This window comes from Erpetoichthys calabaricus, chromosome 1, assembly GCF_900747795.2.
Source record: "Erpetoichthys calabaricus chromosome 1, fErpCal1.3, whole genome shotgun sequence".
Classification (NCBI taxonomy): domain Eukaryota; kingdom Metazoa; phylum Chordata; class Cladistia; order Polypteriformes; family Polypteridae; genus Erpetoichthys; species Erpetoichthys calabaricus.
Genome location: NC_041394.2, coordinates 51056745 through 51076791, shown reverse-complemented (window position 1 = coordinate 51076791; position 20047 = coordinate 51056745).

Genomic DNA, 20047 nt, shown 5'->3' with positions numbered 1-20047 from the left:
ACAAGTCAAACAAACTACAAAGTACCAATGCGTTATAGAGCGAGGGGTTAAGGTGGGTATTAGCATTTGTTTAATTCTTTATTCATTTTGGATGTGAAAGGACAAATGAAAGGTTTAAGGGAAATTTCACAAGTGTTAAGGGAATACTTTACCCAGAAATTATACACTGCTCAAAAAAATTAAGGAAACACTTAAATCACACATTGGCTCTCGATAAAATACTGAAGTGGAAAATCTTTACTGAATAATAATGTGGAATTCATTGAGAACAAAATGATGTGAAAATGGTCAATGGAAGCCAAAATCACCAACCCTTTGAGGGCCAGATTCAACATAAAAGCAAAGTCAAAAATCAAAATCACAGGCTGATCCAACTTGTGTAAACTCCATCACGGAACCTCATCACATGACTCAGTAGTGTGTATGGCCCCCACATGACTAGATGCACTCCTGCCAACGTCTGGGCATGCTCCTGATGAGACGGTAAATGGTGTCCTAATGGATCTCCACCCACATCTGGATCAGGGCATCACTGAGCTCCTGGACAGTCTGTGGTACTACTTGGTGCCATTTGATGGACCGATACGTAACATCCCAGAAGTTCTTAATTGAAGTCAAGTCTGGGAACTGTGCAAGCCAGTCAATGTCATCAATGCCTTTGTTATCCAGGAACTGCCTACACACTTTGGCCAAATGAGGCCAGGCGATGTCCTGCACCAGCAAAAGGTCTGACATTGCCTCTGTGGATCTCGTCAGGGTGCTGTTGCCTAGCACATGGAGGTCTATGCAACCCTCCAATGTATGCCTCCTCAGACCATCACTAACCCACCACCAAACTGGTCATAATAGAAGATGTTGCATGCTGTATAACATTCGCCACTGTTGTCACTGTTGACTCTTTCACATCTGTCACTTGTGCTCTCATCTGTGAAGAGAATAGGGTGCCGATGGTGGACCTGCCAATTGTGATGTTCTCTGGTGAATACCAATGAAGCTTGATGGTGATAGATAGGCTGTGAGCACAGGTTCCACTACAGGGCATCAGGCTCTTGTGCCACCATTGTGGAGTCTGTTGCTTACAGTTTGGTCAGAAACTTGCACTGCAGTAGCCAGCTGGAGGTCATTTTGTAGTGCTGTGGCAGTGCTCTTCCTGTTCCTCCTTGCCCAAAGGAGCAGATACAGGTCCTGCAGCAGGGTTGATGTCCATCTATGGCCCAGATGGCCCTGTCCAGCTCTCCTTGTGTAACAACCTGTTTCCTGGTATCTCCTCCACTCACTTGAGACTGTGCCAGGGAGACACTGCAAACCTTCTTGAGAGGACACATATTAATGCGCCATCCTGGAGGAGCTGAACTACCTTTGCAACCTGAATTAGCTGCAGGTACCACCTCGTGCTACCAGTAGTGACAAGGATACTAGCAAAACTAGAGAAGAATCAGTCAGGAAGGATAAGAAGAAATCAATTGTCTGCGGCCACCACCTGCAAAACCATTCCCATTTTTGGGGGTGTCTTGCTGTAGCCCCTCCATTGCACCTGTTGTCAGTTTGATTTGCACCAAAGCAGGTGAAGTTGATTCCCAATTGCGTGTGCTTCCTAACTGGACAGATTAATTGACTTGGTGTTAGACTGTGATGTTGAAGTGTTCCCTTAATTTTTTTGAGCAGTGTAGTTTTATGTTACTAACATGTTGTAGTTTTTAGTAATGGTGATAAAAAAATTTAATCTTATATTTTCATACATTAATGGAGAACATTGATGGATATAACAATGTTTCTGGCATAAGGGGTTCTCTGGTGACCAATACTGGAAAACCACAAACAATGTCAAAAAGCTAACATTACTTGTGCCACCTATTCCATATGTTAGGTCATCCCGTTGTATGCTCATAAAGTCTCAAAATACTTGTATTTTACTAAAATATTGCTAGATAGATACTTTATTAATCCCAATGGGAAATTCACATTCTTCAGCAGCAGCATACTGATACAATAAATAATATTAAATTAAAGAATGATAATAATACAGGTGAAAAAACAGACAATAACTGTGTATAATGTTAAATATTAACGTTTACCCCCCCGGGTGGAATTAAAGAGTCGCATAGTTTGGGGGAGGAACGATCTCCTCAATCTGTCAGTGGAGCAGGACGGTGACAGCAGTCTGTCGCTGAAGCTGCTCTTCTGTCTGGAGATGATACTGTTCAGTGGATGCAGTGGATTCTCCATAATTGATAGGAGCCTGCTGAGCGCCTGTCGCTCTGCCACAGATGTTAAACTGTCCAGCTCCATGCCAACAATAGAGCCTGCCTTCCTCACCAGTTTGTCCAGGCATGAGGCGTCTTTCCTCTTAATGCTGCCTCCCCAGCACACCACTGCGTAGAAGAGGGCGCTCGCCACAACTGTCTGATAGAACATCAGCAGCATCTTATTGCAGATGTTGAAGGACGCCAGCCTTCTAAGGTAGTATAGTCGGCTCTGTCCTTTCTTACACAGCGCATCAGTATTGGCAGTCCAGTCTAATTTATCATCCAGCTGTACTCCCAGATATTTATAGGTCTGCACCATCTGCACACAGTCACCTTTGATGATCACTGGGTCTATGAGGGGTCTGGGCCTCCTAAAATCCACCACCAGCTCTTTGGTTTTGCTGGTGTTCAGGTGTAGGTGGTTTGAGTCACACCATTTAACAAAGTCATTGATTAGGTCCCTATACTCCTCCTCCAGCCCATTCCTGATGCAGCCCACGATAGCAGTGTCATCAGCGAACTTTTGCACATGGCAGGACTCCGAGTTGTATTGGAAGTCTGATGTATATTGGCTGAACAGGACCGGAGAGAGTACAGTCCCCTGTGGCGCTCCTGTGTTGCTGACCACAATGTCAGACGTGCAGTTCCCAAGACGCACATACTGAGGTCTGTCTTTAAGATAGTCCATGATCCATGCCACTAGGTATGAATCTACTCCCATCTCTGTCAGCTTGTCCCTAAGGAGCAGAGGTTGGATTGTGTTGAAGGCGCTAGAGAAGTCTAGAAACATAATTCTTACAGCACCACTGCCTCTGTCCAAGTGAGAGAGGGATCGGTGTAGCATATAGATGATGGCATCTTCCGCTCCCACCTTCTCCTGATATGCAAACTGCAGAGGGTCAAGGGCGTGTTGAACCTGTGGCCTAAGGTGGTGAATCAGCAGCCTCTGAAGCAGTTAAACAACCTCTAGGAGATGCTGTTGTGATGGTTTAAAAAAAATCACAGGTACAGGCCATTCTTCTTTCTCACTGCCCTACTTTCAACTACTATTTCCCATTTGGTCATATGCATTTTACATTTCAGTGTGTAAACAGAAGTTTTAAAATATTGGTGTAATATTTACACTTTACCAGTTTCCATGTGTGCTATGCATTCTTGTTAAAGAATTAATTTTGGAGTAAATCCACCATGCTAACTTGCTTCATAAAGTTTATCATGTCCGCTCTGTGCCTTTTAGCTCATAGACTACGGTTCCGAATTCAGATTATTTGTTCTTCTATTGACTTATTTAATGCTTTATGCCCTTTTTCTGATATGGAGATTATAACAAATAGTACTCTAGATGTGTCCTAACAAGTAAAATGTGCTGTTCATGTTAAGCCTAACCTCCCCTAATCTGCACAATATAACAAGACTGCTGTTAGCCTTTTGAATTACATTGGCCCCCTACAATTTGGGATGACTTTTCATAAGATATACTTTCTTCCACAGAAGCTGCCATTATGTAATTTATGGCTGTTTTTCATTACTGTGTGTAGATTTTTGTTCACAGTAAACTTCATTTGTCATAAAGTGTGTTCAGGTCTTTGTGTAGGAATTTTTTCATACCTTGATATCTTCAAGTTCATCTATACATACTGAATTAACATATTTGAATTAAAAAGGGGAAAAAGCCCAGCACTGGTACCTGCTGTGTTCCACCTCTTATCTTATTTGATCCTCACTGCTCAACTCCTTGTATTCTTCACTTAAACTAATTCTCTCCATGTCTCCACACTTTACCCCGAATTCCTAATATTTTTAGCCTAATTTGTCTGTCATGAGCACTTTAGTGTGAGATTTCTGAAAATCAAATAGGCCATAGCAAATGCCCTACTGCCACCCAATATTTCTATTGGTAATTTTGGGATAATAGCAAAACATTAAACCTCGTGTTCTGCATAAAATGTCCCTCTTTTCTTGTACAGTTTATTCATTGTTTCATTCTCCACCACTTATCTGAGACCAGGTCGCAGGGAAACAGTCAACAGCAATGAGGTCCAAATCAGTGATATCTCTCTATTATAAAAGAAACTCTTGAGACAAGACTTTTGCCAAGAGATTTTTTTTCAAGTCACATTCTCTTCTCAACCATTTACAATTAATGACCCATGCCCACGGTCCACTCACCTGTCATTCATGTGAATGTTTTTGTCAGAAACAGTTCCCGTGCTCTCGGCTCTTATAAATTTTTACATTTTCCTCACTTTAAGTTCCCAATGAAAGAAGACTTATGTCCAAAACTTATTGATGAATTTCATCCCGAAGGGTTATCAACAGAAGAAATGAGGACACGAGCAATCCTAGAAACGATGGGAGTCAAACAAATTGTTGATCGGTTACACGGCAAATTGGTTAAATACGTAGGAATAGAAATGCTGAAACAGTTGGTGGAGATTGTGTGGAAGATGAAAACATCAACTTACAATATCCTGAAGAATATCTACAACCGTTAACACCGTCCGTTCTTCCACCGCCTGAATTACTGTTGAAAGAAGGATGTACCCAAGAAAGGTAATGCAGTACATCTTCAGGGCATAACATTAGACAGCAAAGGAGATCTTGATATGCCATTTGTATTAAAACATTTTGCAGGATTTTTTTGTATAATAGAGAGAGAAGACATGAAGCAGATTTATTATGACCAGATACAAAGGTCCAATACATTAAAGATGAAATACATATCACAATTACAAAAGATATAATCATATATTTTTCCTCTGTCCATCATTTGAAATATGAATTGCATTCGCTGAAAATGTAATAATGTCAGCTGTCACATTTACAACCCCAATTCCAAAAAAACTAGAACGCTGTGTGAAATGTAAATAAAAACAGAATGCAATGATTTGCAAAGCTCATAAACAGATATTTTATTCACAATAGAATACAGAAAACATATCAAAGTCAGTTGACGGATTGGGAGAGCATGGGTTGGGGGGTCGTGAGGTCGCTGGAAAGAGGTGACTGATGTTCCCAGTATCTCTGTAAAAGGTTGAAGGTCCAAGTCTTTAAAGTTTGGGGCTTCCTGTTTTACTATATGGTTTCAAGACATGGACGCTATCCAGTGACCTGAGATGAAGACTGGACTCCTTCTGTATTGTGTCACTTCAGAGAATCCTTGGGAACCACTGGTTCAAATGAGTGATTGCTCACGGTGTCCCAAATGAGGCACATCACCTGCATTGTGAGGCAGTATCAGTTACAACATTACAGCCATGTGGTACAATTCTCTGAGGGTGATTTGGCTCGCAGGATCCTCACTGTTGACCAGGCCAAGGGGATGCCCACCTAACACCTGGCTGCAGCAGATAGATGGACATTGCTGGGTTAGACCGTGTGTCTGCCTGGGGGTTGCCAACTGGGATCTTGTGCTGTTTCATCATGCGGTGGGTGTGGCAACATGCTGTACCAGCGCATGCTCCCCAACCAGACCTGACCTGACACTGATGGTGCCAACAGTATGAACCTGTGTTGTGTCAACAGTCAAGGCTGCTGCTGTGGGTGTAATGATGGTGGGAAGGTTTGTTTTTTTTTTTGCCATACTTTGGATCTGTTGATACCAATCAATCACAGCTTGAATGCCACGGCGTGTTTGAGTGTTGTTGCAGACCATATGTGTCCCTTCATGGTTAAAATATTCCCCTTCTTCTAATCGCTACTTCCAGCATAATATCTTGTCACAAAGCAAAAGTCCTCTCAAACTGGTTTCATGAACATGGCAAGAAGTTCAGTGTTCTTCAGTGACCTACTCTGAAGCCAATAGAACAATTGTGGGATGTGGTAGAACAGGAGATTCACAGTATGAATGTGCTGCTGAGAAATCTACAAAAAAGGGTGATTCAGTCATGTCAACATGGTCCAGAATCTCAAAGGAATGCTTCCAGCATCTTGTCAAATCCATGCCATGAAGAACTGAGGCAAAAGAAGGCTCTCCCAGTATTAGGATGGTGTTCCTTTGGATTTGTTCACTGAGTGCAGCCAAAGCTCTACTTACTAGTATTGTTTTGGATTCCTTACTCCTACAGAGATGCTTTAGTAAACCTACTGTTTTGTAATTTTGGTACATTGCTACATTATCTCGACGTGTATTGATTCTCAGCTTTCCCTTTCATGTAAGATTAACCGTATTCATTTTTTTATGCATCTACTCCAAATGAAGTTCTTTTGTCAATTAAGCATTACTCCAATCCTGTACATTCCCAATACAGTTGTACAGATATGGCACTCCTCCACCGTGTGCAAATTAAGGACGACTGATTAAAGTATACGAGTGAGGAGCTGTCTGCCGTGGTATTATTCAAGATGGCTTATCTTAACTTGTATACCAGTGAGGAGCTCCCATTTGAGATAACTGATCAGGTTTATAGTGACGAGAAGCTCTTTAGTTGTTTCCCCACTAAAGACAGTTGATATGATCGGAGCTCATCTGCTGTGACCTCACTAAAGATGCATTTTTAGCTATGTGAAAGCTCCATTTAAAGATGAAGAGCTCCTAAAATGATGTTCAAATATAAGATGATTGACCTGAGCAATAGCAACAAGTTTCTCTGCTGTAGTCCCATCAAAGATGGTTGATCTAATTTATACTGGTGAAGACCTTCTCTCAGGTGTTCCCATTGAAGATGACTGAGATGAGGTTCTTCTCAAATGTGAGAGTTCAGAAACAATGAACACTCCGGCAGAAGTAATGATGCATGTAATGCAGCTAGTAGAATAATTAATGTGCGTGTTTCTGACCTCGCAACCAGAAGACAGGCTCATATGTTTGATGTTGCATTGACGGAATGGAAAAATAGAAAGAAAGGTCTGAGATTGCATCTGCACTCGCCATACCTGGAGAGCATTCATACAGCACCAACACATCCAGGCAGCACCTGACTGGCTGTCAGAAGAAGGGGCAAGCTCACAATAAATTTGAAAATGTGAAACTCTGCTGGAAAGTCATCACAAACTTGGGTTCATTTGTTACGCTCTACGATTGCTAGTCATGTAATGTGACATCCTCAGAGGACAAGATCAGCAACTGCAGTCATCCACTTCAACTCAATGTTATATAATGTGCCACCACCATAAGTTGCACAAAGGCTTTTGTAAATTGCCCATTTTTGAGATTTCCAGTCTAATTTCTTTGTAAATGTTGACCGTAGCACACTCTTGACTAAACCGTGATATCTGGCCTGACTACAACGAGACTTATTCAGGTCTGGCTTAGAAATTCTGGGCAGCTGTCCAGAAGCAGAGAAATTCCGTTTATCAGACTAATCTTAAACACTCATTACAGTTTCATGTGGCTTTGGATTAAGTCATTGTACCAGCTTGTTGATTAAGAAATGGTGGTTAAGGGTGTGCTGCTGAATCCTTGCAAGAAGTCATACTAAAGAAAATCTTCTTAGGTTCGTATTGTTTTTACTGGCAGGTCGGTATTTTAAACAGGAAGAATCAGAAACCAGGATGTCTCTAAGCAGTCAAGCGAAAGTGTGAAAGAAATCTGCACTGACAGGCGCCCCTGCAAGTATGCACACACCCAGCAGCCTCACCTCCTGCTGAGCACATCTAATGTGACAGGAGTGTGGAGCAAGTTAGCTGTGTGTCAATCACAGAGCACATTGTATCACTCCATTCCAGGAAGGCATGTGTCACCTGCCATTTTGAGGCAGCTGTGAAGCTGGCTTGACGTCTTCCATCCAAACTCTTCTCGCTTGTCTCAGATTATATGGTAATTGTAGAAGAGTCTAAACAAGCAGAAAGAGGTGGTGGTTAACGGTGACGAACAGACGTCTGACATACCTGTTTGAGAGGAGGCTGTTCAGTCCACAGTGGCATGGGGATAGCTTTGTTATTAGTTAACCAAACATCTCATGCAGTCATTTTAGGTGCCATATGGCCTACAATGTGAATGCTCTTGTCATCATCCTGCGTCTCTGTGTGTCTGTGTATCTGTCTGCGATAAACTGTTTGTTCAGAAAGTTCTGTTTTTGTTGAGAGTGCACCGTACCAGTTGTTGAACTCCCTTTTTAAAGGCAATGGAGAAATTCTGAAATTTGTAGACAGACAAGGATCCACAATACAATTAATGACATTTAAATGACAGAAGCTGTTGTCATTTTAAGTTTATCCGTCTACCTATTTTAATAGCAGCAAAATGTGCACTTTCTTATTTAAACAATTTAGAAAATATACGCAGAGTGTAATGTTTGGCTGTGGCTTAGATAACAGATTTGAAACCTGGAGCTTTTTCTGGTATTTATTTGCTTCATAAAGAAGACAGTTACCCACTTCACATCATTGCCGCTTGCGCATGTGGATTTCACTTTCACCAAACAACAAATCTTTTAATTCTCGCAGATGCGCCTCTTCATTGGGAAGAAACACTATTCCCTGATGGCAACACAAATTAGACGATCTAAAAGTCTCTGACTTATAGTTTAAATCCGAACAATATATTCGATCTCTTTTCGCTGTTCCGTTATTTCACCGAGTAATAATTTCCGTTTGTTTACGCTAATGCGATCTTTACTATCATTTTTTTGAGACTTTCGAATTTTAGTACTTTCTTTATCTCTAACTTGCTCTGTATGTGTACCACGCCAACGTTTTTGAATTCTTTACGAGGTTCTACTTTGTCATCTACTCTTTGACTTTTATTTCCACCCATGGTTAAATCTTTTGGCACAAAGTCTCATCTCGCGGGCATAAAATTATCTCTCTGAAAAAGTCACGTCTCATCCCAGGCTAAAAAGTCTCATCTCATCCCAGGATTTTTGTATTATAATAGAGAGAAATATTTTACAACAAGTGATGTGTAGTGCAGATTTGCTCAGACTACTGTACTGCTATTTGTACTAGTAAGCATAGGCAAGATGTCACTCGGGAACATGGCTAAATTTATATGGGATTAGGTCATGAATATTCAAGAAGGGTGGTTTTAAACCTATCAGGGTTAGCGGTGGGCGGTGACGAGAAGTGGCTAATAGCGCGAGAACAGAAGTTTAAGTTGATTTGAGATTTATAAAGGAACATGGCGGGTTTCGTGGTGCCCGTATTTTTATACATCCGATTTGTGTGTGTGTGTGTACACCATTTTTTCAACTTTATAGCACAATCAAAATTTTAGCATGGCATCTAAGGAAGGTTTTAAACATGTAACTGCTGGAGCTTATCAACAAATTGCATTATCAGAAAAATACTGAATCATTATAATGTGCAGGAAATCCAGCCGTGTATTTGTTTATGGTGTAAATACTCTAAAAATTGAGTATGTATTCGTTTACTTGGTGCTTATAGAACGCTTACATAATTCTTTTCCCCCATTCATTTCTAGTTAAGTAACTTTATTCTTTTTTCAAACTATTATGGTTATTTTACCTCTAGCAGCATGAGAAGTGGGCTGCGCTACCAGCGATTTATCCTGTGACTACTTGTATTGGCAAAACATTTTGCTGTCAGGAGTGACTGTCAAACGAGTAAAAAAGAAAAATATACAATTGGATGTGACGTCTCTCAAATGAAACTGATCTGTAGCTGAAGTCACACAGAATATTTCTTTTTTAAGATACAGTATGTCAAGTCAAGTCAAGTTGGAGAGCATGCACTGGTACATTGCATTGCCGCACCCACTACACATCAAAACAGCTCGGGATCCTGGTTAGCAACCCCCCAGACAGATACACGGCTCAGTCCCACCCTCCAGAAATGACCCTCTATCTGCCGCAGCCAGGTGTTACGTGGGTGACCCCTTGGCCTGGTCCAGCCACTCGGGTCCCCAACAATGAGGTCTTACGAGCTGGATCACCCTCGGGGTGCCGTAACTGATGCTCCCTCACAATGCAGGTAATTTGCCTCATTCGGGACTCCATGAGCAACCGCTCATTCAACACAAAGTCAAACCAACGGTACCCAAGGATTTTCCGGAGAGACACAGAACCAAAGGAGTCCAGTCTTCATCTCAGGTCACTGGATAGCGACCATGTCTCACAACCATATAGTAAGACGGGAAGCACCAGGACTCTAAAGACTTGGACCTTCATCCTTTTGCATAGATATCTCAACAAGAGGTTTACTTAAGATATGCTAGTTTGCAAATTCGTCAATGCTTTTCAATGAGGAAGCTTTGAAAAAAATCAAAACTTTATACAACACATTCCATTTGTCAGTCAGTCATTATCTAACCCGCTATACAGTATCCTAACACAGGGTCACGGGGGTCTGCTGGAGCCAATCCCAGCCAAATCAGGGCATAAGGCAGGAACAAAAATTCCGAGCAGTGCGCCAGCCCAATGCAGATTCCATTTGAGATATCTCAATGAAAACTGAAATTTTCAAATAAATTTCCTTAAAGAATCAGTGTGCCAAATTTTGACAAAATTGGTCACTCAGGAGTCAAGTTGTTTCATTTTGGTGGACTGGCAGACAAGGCGATCTCATTGAGTGCCTTTTTCTTTATATTCAAACGGACCTAAAAAGACTCCATCTTTAAGAACAGTTAAACTCGCTGAAGGCACCTGAATGCATGATGCATGATGGTTAGATCTATACAGAGAATATCTGTTCCTTTAAAATTTGGAGGGTGTACTTGTAGTTATTTTGCATGAAGGAAGACTAATGGGTTATGGAAAGAAAGGATTGCAGAAAAGCAATGATTTACTGGAATAAAAGAAGTGTTGTTGTTATGTCAGTCCATGATTTGGTAGGTTGTTTCAGATTTCCATAACTCTGTATAAATTCAGTGTTTCCCTTAGTGTCCACTGGTGTCCTCAAGTGGACAGCTGTTCTCTCCTCTGAATCGTCGTGACGCAGACATACTTACAGTACTCAATCCCTTTTCCAGCCTGCAGAACGTTGTATTCATATGTGTTAACAAACACTCTGCCTGTCCATTATTCAAGTCTTTTTGAATTGTTTTTGTTGCTTCCTCGTATTCCTGTTATTTTTGCTGCTTGACAAGTTTGCTCTTTGACTGTGCTTTGTGAGTCTTCACCTTAGCTTACCTGCTTGTACATCTCAGCTCAACTGACAAGTCACTCTTTGTGGTCAAAGTCTCTTCAAATTAGTGATGGGAAATTCTCAAATGATTCGATCTTTTTGAATAACTCTTTTCAGTGAAGGATACCGATTCATGAGCACACGTGAATTAATTCTGTGGAGCTCAGCAGGAGGGCTAAAGCGCACGCGTGTTCTACATGACGTCATCAGCATCTTTCGTGTGGCTGGTAGATGTTTAACGCACAGGCACCAGAACTGCCTGACTGATGAGTCTTGACTCATTGGATTCGTGACTGAGTCTAACGATTCTTATTCATTTAGTCATGAAGGAGTTATTACAAGTTCTACAATTCTCATTCACTTGATCCTGTAATGAAATGTCTTTTTTTAATTACGCTTTTTAAATGTTGGTTTGTTACGCTTTGTGTGTGGAAACAGGACTATGGCATATGAACTATCATCTCTCTATATATATAAAATTCAACGTCTGTCTGTCTGTCCGCTTTTCAGGAGAGAACTACTTAACAGATTTAGGTCGTGTTTTTTTCTATAATTTGCTTTAAGATTCTGGTTGATTTTGCGACTTCTGTCATTGCGCTATGTATCATAGTTCACTTGCGGTACCCATTTATTTGTGTGAATCCGAGAGAGACCCAGCGGGCCAAGGGGAGGGGGCTGAGGACCTCCTCACTCACTCACCAGCCTTGGGGCATGTACCTAACCTCCACTTAGCTAGCAAACAAGAGAACTACTTAATGGATTTAGATTGGGTTTTCTTCTGGAATTTGCTTGAACATTCTGGTTGATTTTGCGACTTCTCTCATTACGCTTTGTATCATAGTTTACTTGTGGTACCGATTTATTTGCACGAATCCGAGGGACAGGAAGCAGGCCGATGGGAGGGCGGCGGGGACCTCCTCACTTACATGTCAGCCTTGGGGCATGTACCTTATCTCCATTTAGCTAACGAACGAGAGAACTACTTAACAGATTTAGTTCAGGTTTCTTTCATACTAGGAGAAGGTGGGAGCGGAGGATGCCATCATCTATATGTTACACTGATCCCTCTCTCACTTGGATAGAGGCAGTGGTGCTGTAAGAATTATGTTTCTGGATTTCTCTAGTGCCTTCAACACCATCCAACCTCTGCTCCTTAGGGACAAGCTGACAGAGATGGGAGTAGATTCATACCTAGTGGCATGGATCGTGGACTATCTTACAGACAGACCTCAGTATGTGCGTCTCGGGAACTGCAGGTCTGACATTGTGGTCAGCAACATAGAAGTGCCGCAGGGGACTGTACTTTCTCCAGTCTTGTTCAGCCTATATACATATACAAGTCCTATATACATTGGACTTCCAATACAACTCGGAGTTCTGCCATGTGCAAAAGTTTACTGATGACACTGCTATCGTGGGCTGCATCAGGAGTGGGCGGGAGGAGGAGTATAGGGACCTAATCAAGGACTTTGTTAAATGGTGCGACTCAAACCACCTACAACTGAACACCAGCAAAACCAAGGAGCTGTTGGTGGATTTTAGGAGGCCCAGACCCCTCCTGGACCCCGTGATCATCAGAGGTGATTGTGTGCAGAGGGTGCAGACCTATAAATACCTGGGAGTGCAGCTGGATGATAAATTAGACTGGACTGCCAATACTGATGCTCTGTGCAAGAGAGGACAGAGCTGACTATACTTCCTTAGAAGGCTGGCGTCCTTCAACATCTGCAATAAGATGCTGCAGATGTTCTACCAAATGGTTGTGGCGTGCGCCCTCTTCTACGCGGTGGTGTGCTGGGGAGGCAGCATAAAGAAGAAGGACGCCTCACACCTGGACAAACTGGTGAGGAAGGCAGGCTCTAATGCAGGCACGGAGCTGGACAGTTTGACAACTGTGGCTGAGCGACAGGCGCTGAGCAGGCTCCTGTCAATGATGGAGAATCCACTGCATCCACTGAACAGTATCATCTCCAGACAGAGGAGCAGCTTCAGCGACAGACTGCTGTCACTGTCCTGCTCCCCCACACTATGCGACTCTTCAGTTTCACCGGGGGGGTAAACATTAATATTATACAAAGTTATTGTCTGTTATACCTGCCTCGCACTCTCCACCTTGCTTTTTTTTTTTTTTAACTTGCACTGTGTCTTTATCACTCTTTAATTAATATTGTTTTTATCAGTCAGCTGCTGCAGGAGTATGTGAATTTACTCTTGGAGATTAATAAAGTATCTATCTATCTATCTATCTATCTATCTATCTATCTATCTATCTATCTATCTATCTATCTATCTATCTATCTATCTATCTATCTATCTATCTATCTATCTATCTATCTATCTATCATTTGCTTGAAGATTCCGGTTGATTTTGCGACTTCTCTCATTGCACTAAGAATCATAGTTCTCTTACAGGAGCGATATATTCACGCTAATCTGAGACACAAGCTGCGGGCCGAGGGGAGGGGGAAGCGTGATGTCAGGAGTGGGGAGCCAGGCAGGACCCTCCTCACTGTGCTGTTTCGCTACTATGGGGCACGGCTAGTGTTAAATATATGAGTATAATTTATAATTACATGTAATAAACAATACTCCAGCAGTGCAGGCCCAGTGCAGACAGCCAACAATGACCCAATTGAGATTTGCACATTGGGGCTACGTTGGCCCCAAATCACTTGTTCAGTGCTGGCAAACAGTCAGGAAGCCCACATTTGGCCATGAACCTGAAAACAACTCTATACCTCAATAGTCCATCCATCTAGGATAGGGTTGCAGGGCATCTGGAGCCTATCCTAGCAAGCAATGGATGTAGGCAGAGTAGCCTCTGGACAGAGACACCAGCCCATCACAGGGTGAACACACTCACACACAGCACAGGGCCAATTTAGCACCAGGGCATCTAAAGGATACCAACATGGACACGGGAAAACATGCAAACTCCACGCAAGGAGGTCCAGGGATGTGAACGCCAGTCTCCTGACTGTGTGGCAGCAGCACTACTACTGTGCCACCCTTTACTGGTCCCTTCCTTGAAACTTTTTTTTAGTGTTTAGATGTTTTTTTCAATCAATTAAATGATGTGCAGTTATGAAGATTTATAAGGAAAGGAATTAAAAACACAATACTGATGTGGATCTGTATATTCTTACATAGCAAACGATGCCATTGTGTTTATTGGTACTAGTTCAGCTTTACCAATCATTTACATTAAACAAAAATGTGGAATTTTAGCCAAAATAAAAATGATACTTTTTGAAGTGGTTCAAATTGTTATTTATACTTCTACAGTTAAAGTGTTAGTCCCATTGACAATGAAAATTCACTGCGTTACTTGTTCTGCAACAACATTACAAAGTGGGAAACTCTGAGGTTCAAACCATCACTGGGCCAATGAGGGACTTACTGAACTTGTGCTGTCAGCAATCAACCCATTTTGGGCCACTAGGGGAACTTTGCTAAGGGGCTCCTTGTTTATTTGGGTTTTTCCAAGCCGACGCTGACCACAGTCTACCCACAGGGGGTCACAGTGTGCGTGTTTGCTGGGATATTTGTGATACGATCAGAAGGTACCCTCCCAACCCCAAGAGGACCTGTCATATACACCAAACTCCAAATGAGTCAGAATGTTCAATGAATTCAAAATCTGAAGTTTGAATACAAAATTGTTTTTAACAAATTGAAATTTAATAGGAAAGGAATATAATGACAGTGGATGGAGCCTCAGATTGGGGTGGCTTTGATTCAGATGATAAAACAACAAACTGCAAATGCATGCTGTTGGACTGAGAGATCTTATAATGGAGGGCATCCTATTCAGGGTTGGTTCCTGCTTTTAGAACATCAGAACACTCTAGACGAGAACAGGCCATTCAGCCCAGCAAAGCTCGCCAGTCCTATCTACTTAATTCTTTCAAAATAACATCAAGTCAAGTTTTGAAAATCCCTTAAGTCCTACTTATTCCAAGTGTCTGGTTCTCTGTATAAAGAAAAACTTCCTGTTTGTGTAAAATTTACCCTTAACAAGTTTCCAACTGTGTCCCAGTGTTCTTGATGAACTCATTTTAAAATAACAGTCTCGATCCACTGGACTAATTCCCTTCATAATTTTAAACACTTCAGTCATGTCACCTCTTAATCTTCTTTTGATTAAACTGTATAGGCTTAGCTCTTTTAATCTTTCCTCATCATTCATCCCCTGTATCCCTGGAATGAGCCTGATTGCTCTTCTCTGGACTTTTCCCAGCACTGCTATGTCCTTTTTATAGCCTGGAGACTAAAACTCCACACAGGACTCCAGATGAGGCCTCACCAGTGTGTTATAAAGATTGAGCATAACCTCCTTGTACTCCACACATCAGGGCGCTATATAACCTGACATTCTGTTAGCCTTCTTAATGGCTTCTGAACACTGTCTGGAAGTTGATAGCGTAGAGTCCACTACAACTTCTAAAACCTTCTCATACGACATAATCACAATTTTCAGACCTCCCATTGAGTATTCAAACCTAACATTTTTATTTCCTACATGGACATACATTACATTTATTTACATTACATTTCTGGCACAAATCTGTCCAAATCCAAGCTGTTCAATGGATTGTAGATTATCTGCCAATCCTCCTATCTTGGTATCATCTGCAAACTTAACCAGCTTGTTACTTATATTCCTATCCAAATCTTTTATATATATTAACAATAGCAGCGGCCCTAGCACTGACCCCTGTCAGTTGTAATAAGGTTCCTCTCAACCTCACCCTCTAATTCCTGTGTCTCAGCCAATTCCGTACCCATCCTTAGCTCCAACTTCTTTTAGTTTGATGCCCAACCTCTCATGTGGCACCTTATCATATGCTTTCTCAAAGTCCAGATAAATAATATCATATGCTCCACTTTGATTGTATCCTTTGGTTCCTTCCTCACAGAATTCCACCATGTTAGTAAAACACGACCTCCTTCTTCTCAACCCATGCTGACTTTTCAGTAACACTCCTGTTCATGCCATGTGTTGCTCAATCTTATCCTTAATAATTCCTTCCATTCATTTTCCTGTGATGCACGCTAAGCTTACTGGCCTACAGTTGCTTGGATCTGTCCGGTCAATCTCTTTTACATAACAGGATAATGTTTGCCAATTTCCAGTCTTTCAGAATTTCCCCAGTGTGCAGTGACTTCCTTCAAAAAGTCACTGTGCCCATGTTCATGTGAAAGGCTCCAACACCCTAACCCTAAATCATTAATTCGAAGTGGACAAATGGTTGAATAACACTGGCTTGAATGGAGAGACAGATAGGAGATTGTTTACCAGCTCTTAGAGGAATAGAGTGTGCCCCACCGAGTGAGCGCCATGCTGATAACACTTCAATTGGCCTCTCTGTTTCCATGGTCTAAAGTGTTTTGTTGTTGTGCTTACATTGGACTCAGAACTGAAAAACATGCCTGTTGAGGGCTTTTGAGCAATAAGGAAATAAAATACAGGTATATATATACACATTGATTGTCATTTTCTGAAGATAGGGCTATCAACAAATGATACCCATTTGTGAAACTAACAAAACAAAATAATGCTTATGGGCGGCATGGTGGCGCAGTGGTAGTGCTGCTGCCTCACAGTTAGGAGACCTGGGTTCACTTCCTGGAACTTTGCATGTTCTCCCCATGTCTGCGAGGGTTTCCTCCGGGTGCTCCAGTTTCCTCCCACAGTCCAAAAACATGCAGGTTAGGTGCATTGGTGATCCTAAGTTGTCCCTGTGTGTCCTGCCCGGGGTTTATTTACTGCCTTGTGCCCTGTGTTGGCTGGAATTGGCTCCAGCAGACCCCCGTGACCCTGTAGTTAGGATAGAGCGGGTTGGATGATGGATGATTGGATATAACTTCTTACAAATACATAAAAAATACTTTATCAAAAATATTCAAACGATATTTTATGATGAAATGCTTGATGAATAAATGAATACTGCACAATGCATGTCAAGTCAGGTCAGGTTGGGGAGCATGCCCTGGTATAGCGCATTACACTCACTGACTACACGACAAAACAGCTCGAGATCCTGGTTGGCATCCCCCCAGGGCGACATGTGGTCCAGTCCCACCGCCCTGAAATGACCATCTATCTGCCACAGCCAGGCGTTACATGGACGTGCCGTTGGTCTGGTCCAGTCGCTCGACCCTCGGGGAATCGCACCACATGGCTGTAGTGTCATAACTGACGCACAATCATGATGCATGGCAGTCAAGATTATATAAAACTGTGTAAAATACTACAGACTATAGAGAACATACGAGATTACTATTAACCATTATTTACATCAGGGGCGGGCAAAGTCATTCCTGGAGGGCCGCAGTGGCTGCGGGTTTTTGTTCCAACCCAGCTGCTTAATTAGAAAACAATCCTTGCCAATAATTACATTTCATGGCTTGTTAGTGCTTTAACTCTTGACTATGTCAAGTCATTCTCATATCCTAGATTTTTTTTTCCATTTTAAGGATATCATCCAAATACTTTGAAGTGTAAAACGGATGGGTAATTCTCAATCCTTCACTTTTTTCTCTTCTCTTTCCTTCCAAGTATTTAATTAAACCAAATAGTGCACGATAAATACACACAGGTGTAAAGGGTAACAAGCAAAATGGATAACTGCTGGTTTCTTTTGTCATTTGCATCTTATTGCTAATAAGGAGCAATTAAAAACTGAGAATGCAGCTATTTTAGACTTAAATAAGCAACAAGGGTTCAAAATCTTAATGAGGGAGAAAACTAAAATGAAGCAGAAGTGTTTCTAGAGCAATAAGTGCTTCTTATTAAGCAATTGGGTTAGAACAAAAACCTGCAGCCACTGCGGCCCTCCAGGAATGACTTTGCCCACCCCTGATTTACATAGATATTTATAATATTAATGTTTCAATATCCTGAGATGGACTGGCACCCCTTAAATTATCATTACCCTAATCATAACATCATTATTGTGATGTTCCTTTCTGGTTCAACTTCAACTCCTCAAGCACACTTTGATATGATTTTATAAGATATAAATATTTATAATATATGATTAATTTATATAAAATTTTAAGAGATTCATATAATACAAATTCATTATAAGGGAATCTAGAGCAGGTCTGTTTTTTTCTTTCTTACACATTACATTCTCATACCTACTTAATACAGATCAGGGTCACAGGGGCTGGAGGTGTAAGGCAGGAGCCACATTTGGACAGGGTCAAGTCCAATGTAATGTCCACTCATGTGTGCACCCACACTGGGCCGATATAAAATGATCAGTTATCCTGTCTTTGAGATGTGGAAGTTACACCAGGAAAAAAAAAGATCTCATGCACACATGGGACAAAGTACAAAGTGTTATCTCTAAGCGCAGTCTGGATAGCAGAATATGTTAGTAGTGCGTTGAGTGTACAACTGGCTTACTTACAGATGGGATCGACAAATATTTACCCTCAAGTGCACAGCGCACTGCCACAGCCGTGATTTCCAGGACACCATGCACTTCACACTCCTTCTTCGTAACTACAAAAGCTACAAAATACTCTGACTCTTGATTCTTAGCCAATCATTATAAGTACACATAAACACTTGTACTGTATTATATAAGGCTTGCTTAAAAACCCATAAAAAGATGGATTATCTCAGAGACAATCAGTGAATTCATTGACAGATTAATGAAACATTGTAGAGATTTGATCAAATCTCTCTATTATAAAAAAAATCCTGGAGAGAAACATTAGGGCGTCGAGACGTGATCTTCACGCTAAGATCATGGAAGACAGTTAAAAGACCCGTGAGGACCGTAAACATGAGACATTGTGCCAAGAGATTGACCCAGGACTGTCTCGCGATGATGTAGAACATGAGATTCTTGCAAGACACGCCCTACTTAAAATCAATATCAAATAAGACAACGGGGCAGCAAAACATTCAGTCTTGTGAAGGATTTGAGCACACACAGATCCAAGGTCTCAGGTCATATAAAGCGCATAAGGACAGTACGTCATAAATGAAACGTCGACGACTACGTGAAGAAGAAAGCAGTGTGGAGAAAAGAGACTCAAAAGCATTGAAGAGAAAAAAGAGCAAAAAAAGAAAAAATAATTTAGGTGCAAATTCAGAAAATAAGGAAAGTAATTATCAGCCGAGAACAAGTGGAACTGAAACAAAGCACGTCCAATCGTGCTCAGAATTAAAAGACAAAGAGTAAAAGACAAAGTAGAACTTCATAAACACATTCACAAACGTTGGCTCTATACACATGTAGAGCAGATTATGAAACAGTGGAATTCGAAAGGCTCAAAAAAAAAAAAAAAAAAACATATGCGTGATACAAATGTGGAGAAAGTTAAAGAATATGAAAGTAGGCAAATTAGAAAATAAAGTTCGCAGTAGCACAGACAAACAAATTATTACTCGAAAAAGGGAAAATAATCACCACGGACCAGGTGTCATTGAAAAAAAAGCAGGACAAAGCAAGGTCAGAAATAAAAGACAGAGTAGAAAACAAAGTAAAACGTCATAAAGAGGTTAAAAAATAAGGGAGCCAAACACATGCAGAGCAGGTTAGAGAGAATGAAAACTGGAATTCAAGAGACTCAAAAAAAACATAGGCGCGAAACACATGCAGAGCAAGATACGGAATATGAAAGCAGAAGCAAACGATAATGTCAAAAAAAGAAAGTAAAGATTGCATTAGCGCAAAAAAAGAGAAATTATTACTCTGAGAAATAACTAAAAGGTGAATAGAGATCGAATATATGGACACGAGTGATATGTCAGA